Raw genomic sequence first — 7,691 nt, 5'->3', positions numbered from 1 at the left:
CCACTGAGCTAAACACTGGAATAAATTGCCTAGGGAGGTTGTGGAATCTCCATCTCTGGAGATATTTAAGAGTAGGTTAGATAAATGTCTATCAGGAATGGTCTAGACAGTATTTGGTCCTGCCATGAGGGCAGGGGACTGGATTCGATGACCTCTCGAGGTCCCTTCCAGTCCTAGAATCTATGAATATGTGGCTAGAATATGTTTATATATATATATTAGAGTGTCCAAATACTATTCCACAAATTTATTTTCTTAATTTTTCCATTTTTCATTGAATAATTTATTCATCAGATCACATTTTTCTAGTATTCAGTCAGATCTTTAGCTACTATTAGCCAACTACACTATTTGATTCTTTTTGCCATTTTATTGTCAAATAATTTCTTATAAGAATACATTTTGGGGGGATTTGATCAGCTATTGTGTACCAGATAGAGATGATATCTGTAATGGTAGCCACTGAAGTTAGTGGATACTGACTTCTGTTATGTATCAGGGATATTATAATCCTAACTCATGTCAGGTGGCTTTGACCAGGAAATAAAGACTAGTCTCTTACCAGCACTCTGTTGTGTCACACCTTAATAACAATACTCATAATACATTGCATTCACTATTTACTTATTATTTATTGATTTGTTTAGATTAATTAAGAGAAGCACTTATCCCACATACTGGCACCTCTGACTCTCTCTCCTGCACCTAACCCAACTTTGCGAGGAGCACTTCTAACACTTCAAAGCTCTAAGCAACTGCAAAATGACCCCCACTTTACATTAGGCTGAGGCACAGAGTGGACAATATTCAGTTCTACACAAGCCAGCATTGAGGTAAATTCTCTCATAGCTCCTCACAGCCAGAAAAGGGATTCAAGAAATATACCACTGGAAAATGGAGACTCCTGTTTTCCGCTTATTATTAGTCATATTATCATAGTGCCTAGGAGCCCTACTCATTGGCCAGGACCTCATTGTACTAGGTACTGTACTAATACAGAACAATAAAGACAGTCCCCACCCTAAATAACCTACACTTTAACAATAAGAGAAAGACAACAGATGGATACACACAGACATATGGGGTTGGTGTACAAGGAATCAATGAGACAATATTGGTCAGCACAACAGGCAGCAGTTTCAGTTAAGTGTTTGTGTCAGGATCATGACAAAGGAGAGTTTTGAGAAGGGTTTTGCAAGAGGATAAGAAATTAGTTTTATGGATGTTTTTGGGGAGTATCTCCAAACATGAGGAGCAGCATGGCAGAAAATACAAAGATGCTTGTTTGAAAATGTAACAAGTTGTACTTTTTTTTACATGCTGGAAAGCTTATGTTTGGAAGTAATTTTAGGTCATTTTTAGAAATAATTTCTCTGCTGTTGGGGCCTGAAAGGTTGAATTTGCAGTAACCAAGGTTGCCTGGATTTATAAGCAGAGGGTTGCAAAAATCAGTACCAATAAAGGTTTTCAAAACCCTTTCAAATATTTCTTAAATACCTTCTCTGTAAAATATATAGCATATTGAGAATATACAATGGGATGATGTTGTATAAAGGTTTCACTGGAACTCATGAGTAACTAACTTGTGCCTTCACCATTCAATAGTAAGGCAGTTCATGCTACAGTAAAACCTTTGTACTACAGTGTAATTGATTCCCTATTTAAATATATATCTTGCATATCTATCCTATATGCATATGTAATAGACAATATGATGTTCTGTACAGAAAATATATTAAGAAAACATTAAAATTAGCTAGTTAAGCATTTAAAAGTCAGGAAATAACAAAATTAAGGCTGTACATGCAACATTAATTCTGTCCCCTCTTGCATATGCCTTATGATAAAGCCTATAATTACATTATCAAATATACATTTTCAGACTATACAGTACAATACATAGGGTTTTTTATATAGTTTGGTAAGATTCATCTTGCAAGGTGTACAATTAATTAGGCAGGTCCTAGGAGGATTAATAATTATATATACACATTGTTTGTACAAACAACTTTCATGAACTCTGTCCTGCATACCCAGTAGGAGAAAATCCTGTAAATTAATGTCAATATTTTCCATACAATGACCCCACACTAAAACAACAAGAAAACATTTCAGGATTATTCACCCTTCCACTCCCCCATACACCATCTAGCCATAAAGAAAGAGAATGTGTTTGTGATCATGTGGAATCTGCTTGCACCCACCTAATTGAGATATCATACAGAAAACCTTTACTTACAAGAGTAATCTTTATGCACATAAGCAATCCCAATGATAGTGAGCTCTTAATAATTTGCAGGATTGCCCCCTAAAGCCCCTGTAAATTGCTCCATATAGAGATGTCTGTGCCCAGGCAGAGCCCTAGTGCAGGTTTTATAGACAAACTTTTATGAGAAGATAATTTGGGAAACAGCATGTGATTAAGTAGTTAACGATTGTATCATACAACATACATGCAAGGAGGCAAAGGTAAGGGTCTAAATGCAACCTTAATGTCATTGTTTCTGGATTTTTGAGTACAGAGGACAAAATTAACATTTTCTTAGCATAGCTTTTGTACAGAATTTTTAATGTAGATAATAGTTTGTTCACAGTGGGTAAAAATATGTGATGGTGATAACCATGTGATACATTTCAATCCTAATAAATTTAATTTACCTTGCACATATTTTTTTACTGCCTCACCTGCACTCTGCCTGCTAATTCATTTTAGGTGGGATACCTTTTATCTCATACTAATGAGGAACTTCAAAGAATTGCCACTAAAACTAACTAAACTGTTAGAGGAATGTTGTTCCTTTCTCCAAAATCTGGAATATGCCTTCCAAATTACAGTGGCCCGAAGTCTAGGACAGACAGTGTCCAGTGCTGTTCCAGTGATAGTTTTAAGGTCTGATATTTCATTATTCATCAGGGCTAGAAACCACTGTTTTATACTGTTAGACATCAAAAAATCTCTTTCCCATAGCATAAGGATTTGTTGAAAGCCTTGTCAGATAGCTAGATAACGGACCCTTATAATTAAGATGTTATGTACAAAAAAAGGTACTTTAGGTAAATTGTATAAAATATAGTACTGATAATTTTTATATGACTTTGAGGCCTGTATAGCTGGACTCTTGGTAGTAATGGTGTTTGGCTTTATAGATAGCAGGACACAAAAACAGCACCAATCTTTTATTAAATAAATCTCTAAAATAACTTTAGAAACAATTTTCTGTAAAATATGTAGTGCATGCAGAATATGTGATGGGTTGCGGTTGTATAAATGTTTGATTGGCACTCCTTTGGGATGCCCTACATAATTCTCTTGAGATTTCACCACCCATCAGAACTGTGGCCAAATCAAACTCCTAAAATCTTTATACCAGCATTTATTCTATATTTTTGCACTGTCTATATCTGTTCTATCTGTCTGTAATATCTAAAGATCACAACTGGGTAAGGTACCATATTGAAGTAAATTTGTTTTTATCACCTAAAGAGTAATGCCACATTATTTTTTCAGATTTGGGAAGAAGACCCTCTTTCCCAGTACCTGTTTGCAACCTCCAAGTTTTAGTTGTCCATATATGAGGTTTCCAGTGACATTTAATACAGGAAGAAAAGGGAAAATGAAAGAGGAGGGACAATCTTGTGATTAGGAGACATGCCTGGGAATCAGGAGACCAGGGTTCAGTCTTGACACAGACTTGCTGTGTGACACTGGGAAAGTGTAAAACTCTAGCTTTCTGCTGTGGCAGTGTTTGACCCACACTTTGCACTGGTGTAAAGAACTAGACCATGTGTGCAGCACTGGAAAAATAGGCTCAGTGCATCTCAGTTCCCCACCGGTAAAGTGGGACTAATAGTTCCTTTCTCCCACCCTCTGCCTGTCTGGTTTATTTAGATTGTAAGCTCTTTTGGACAGGGACTGTATGTTGCATAGTACAAGGAGACCCTGATCTTGGCTGGGCCAGAGAGAGGGATCCAGATGACATTGTCACCCTTACCAGTCCCAGCTGAATCCCAAACACCACCTGAGATGAAACAGCAGCTGACTTTAACAGCAGCAGCAATTCCTTCAGCCCATCTCAATTAATGTCTCTTTTACCCAAAAGGACAGTTATTACCATCGTTGATACCAGGGGCGGCTCTAGAAATCGGGCTGCCCCAAGCAGCGCGGAGCGCTGCGCCGCCCTTCCCCGGTCCCGCGGCGGGTCCCCTCTTCCCGCGGCTCCGGTTGAGCTCCTGCCGGCATGCCTGCGGCAGGTCCACCGGAGCCCGGGACGAGCGGACCTGCCGCAGTCATGCCTGCGGGAGCTCAACCGGAGCCGTGGGAAGACGGGACCCGCCGCAGTCATGCCTGCGGCAGGTCCGCTCGTCCCGGGCTCCGGTGGACCTGCCGCAGGCATGCCGGCGGGAGCTCCACCGGAGCCAAATGCCGCCCCCCCGGGAAACGGCCGCCCCAAGCGCCTGCTTGGCGCGCTGGTGTCTAGAGCCGCCCCTGGTTGATACCACGTAAGAGATGGTCAAATACGGGGGTTTTCCTCTGAAAACTCTCTCCAGCTAAAGGGAAAGGGAACAAAGGATGTTGTTAATATGAAAGCTGTATTTAATACTTTACATTTCAAAATCTTTAACCATTTTCCCTTCTTTTCTTTATCTTTAAAAAGGTTAAAAGGATTTTTGATGGTGTGTTTGCCATGGTGCTAAGCAGACTGAGGTCTCTGTACACCAATCTCCAAACCTTATTTAACACTGTTTAATATTGGACAGCGACTGGGTTATGTTAACAGTTTTTGGCCCCCATTTTCCATCTAAATTAATACAACAGTACTACTGTGATACTAATAGTAATATAATTATTAATAAATTAAGGTTAATTCTGCAGATCATCTGTTTTTGATTAGCTTACAAAGGCATTTTCAGACTTTAGGCTGGGCCTTACAATGTACATGCGCTCTCTCTCCTTCTCACTCATGCACACAAATATTATTTATAAAACATATCTATACATAAATTCTACTACTTTTTACTTAAAGTATTTATTATGTTTAGTATTTTTCTGACACAAGGAAATGTATTCACTAGTATCAGAGATACAAATATAGTTGGATACGTTTGAAACATGCTGTCAGTCAATTTGGACTTTTACTGAAACTAAGTAGATCTAATACTAACTAGCAGCTACCCCAAGATTCTGAACTGTGATCCACTAATGCACTCATTAGTGAAATTCTGAATCAGATTCCGTGGCCTGCTCATAAACACGAAGAGTAAAATGCAAGTTTAAAATACTCAATTCTAAATATGAGATATACTCAATACTCTTCTAAAGCTCCTTTCACTTCAATCCATAAGTAAATAAATAAATAACCAAACTCTCTACTGAACTAGATAGCTTGTAGAAAGCCAATATCTCTTAAGCTTAGCTGTAAGAAGAAAAATTGTATCTAACTCTTGGATCAAAGAAGAAAAGAAGTTCCCAATCCAAGGGACCCAAAACTGAATTCCAAGAAGATGAATGAAGCCTATTTTTGTTTGAATCTTCTGCCTCTTATTTCTATATAGATACTGTATTTCAGTATCTATAAAGTATGGATGGCTGGCTTCCTATAAAGGAGAGAGAGAGAGACCCCAAAACCTTGAGCCTGTATCTAGGATAACTTGCATTGCTAGATCTTAGAAACTGAACTGGTATTTAAGGAGGCAGAAGTTCATTGATATACATTTGTACAGACTGATAAAAACCATTAAAATGTTTACAAAGCAGTTTTCCCCTGTAACATTAAATTTTATTGGAAGAAATCAGTTGAAAGACCTGATTGTAAAAACCCTAACAGCAGGATTTTGCATGAACTGAAAACTACAAAATCTGCAATTCCATGCAGCAAAAAGGTATTAATTTATCATTTCTATAGCATCAGATGTATACATTTAGCAAATATAAGAAGACATGGTTCTTGCCTTATGGAGCAACCTTAGGCTAGACCAGTGGTCCCCAATGTAGTGCCCGTGGGCACCATGGCACCCGCCAGGGCATTTATGTGTGCCCGCCTAGTGCCCAGCAGGGGAGAGAAGCCATGGCACTGCACCTGCTGGGGACAGAGAACTCTGAGGCTGCGGGCTCCAGTGTTCTCTGTCCTCCCGGCTTCTCTCCGGCTTCTCTCTGCACTGCCCAGAACTGGCGCCAAAAAAAACCCAAACCCAAAAACAAAACAAAACGAACCACTCCGACTCTGCAGAATGGACGGAATGCCGTCCCATAGCATGTGCTGCCCCAGGCACGTGCTTGCTCCACTGGTGCCTGGAACCGGCCCTGTATGTGAGTAATTGTTGGCGCCCGCCACACTCTTCTGAAAACATGAATGTGCTAGTATCAGAGGGGTAGCCGTGTTAGTCTGGTTCTGTAGAAGCAGCAAAGAATCCTGTGGCACCTTATAGACTAACAGACGTTTTGCAAGCTTGCATCCGAAGAAGTGGGTATTCACCCACGAAAGTTCATGCTGCAAAACGTCTGTTAGTCTATAAGGTGCCACAGGATTCTTTGATGAATGTGCTACTGGCCACAAAAAGGTTGGGGACCACTGGGCTAGACAATATACAGGAAAAGCTGAGATGCAACACTGAACCTCGCGAATTGGTATTGTTGGGGGCTAGCATGCATTTTGTAGATTAGGATTTTTATTTGAAAAAGGAAGAGATTGGGAGAGGATGGCTATAGTAATGCAGTTGCAGTAATGCAACTGAAAGGTACCACATCAAAAAGCGAGAAGATGGGCCAAATGCTAGTGCTACTTCTAAGAAAATAAAAGGAAGTTTTTGTAAGGGCGTTAATATGACATTCAAAGAAAGAACCAGAAAAAGGACAATGATCACGCACTGATGGCATCAGTAAGAGTTATGGAACAGATGTCAAAACTGATATCCAGAAAGGCTGTAATACTTCATATCTGAGAAGTCAACCCCATAAATTCTGTCTTAGAAATACTCACCTTTTAGAATATTATCTGATATCCAGTTACGGCCTGTAGTAGGAAAGAAATGCTTCTGTTACTGAGCACTTATATACAGCATTTTCTGTTGTTTGGTCGACTTTCCAAACATTAATGATTCTTTACATCATGCATGCAAGGCAGGCATTATCCTCCTTTTAGAGATGGGGAAACAGAGGCAAACACATTAATTGCTTGCTTTTCAAAAGTACTGGGTATCTTGCAGTGCCCTTTTACTGCAATGGGCTTTGAGGGTGCTCAGCACTTCTGAAAAATCAGGACTTACATGATTTGTGCAAGACCACACAGCAAAGTAGTGGCAGAGACAGGATTGCAATTTAGGATCAGCTGACTCCTGATACGGTACTCACTCCTTTAGACTCCTGCCTTCCAATAGCACTGAGACAGTCTCAGCTTTAGTAACAGAAATAGAAAGAGCGGCTGATTATCATCAGCATGGTAATGACACCTCAAACCACAATGACAAGTAATTGAAACAACAGGGGTATTATAGATACTTAAAAGCAGAGATCTTAAAATATACAGAAACCTGCACAGATAAACAGAATGTGTAACTAATACATTTGCAGTTATCTGCAATATATTTGACCCAAGATACAGTCATTCCTGACAGCTCCATAATATCCACTTCCTGCTCTTAACATAGTAGCTCCTCACCCAAGAGGGGGCTTAAATAATAACAATTAGTAATTC

The sequence above is a fragment of the Mauremys reevesii genome, linkage group 5 (genome assembly GCF_016161935.1).
Source record: "Mauremys reevesii isolate NIE-2019 linkage group 5, ASM1616193v1, whole genome shotgun sequence".
NCBI classification, from domain to species: Eukaryota; Metazoa; Chordata; order Testudines; family Geoemydidae; genus Mauremys; species Mauremys reevesii.
The sequence above is the reverse complement of the archived record's forward strand: the minus strand, read 5'-3'. Positions refer to the sequence as shown.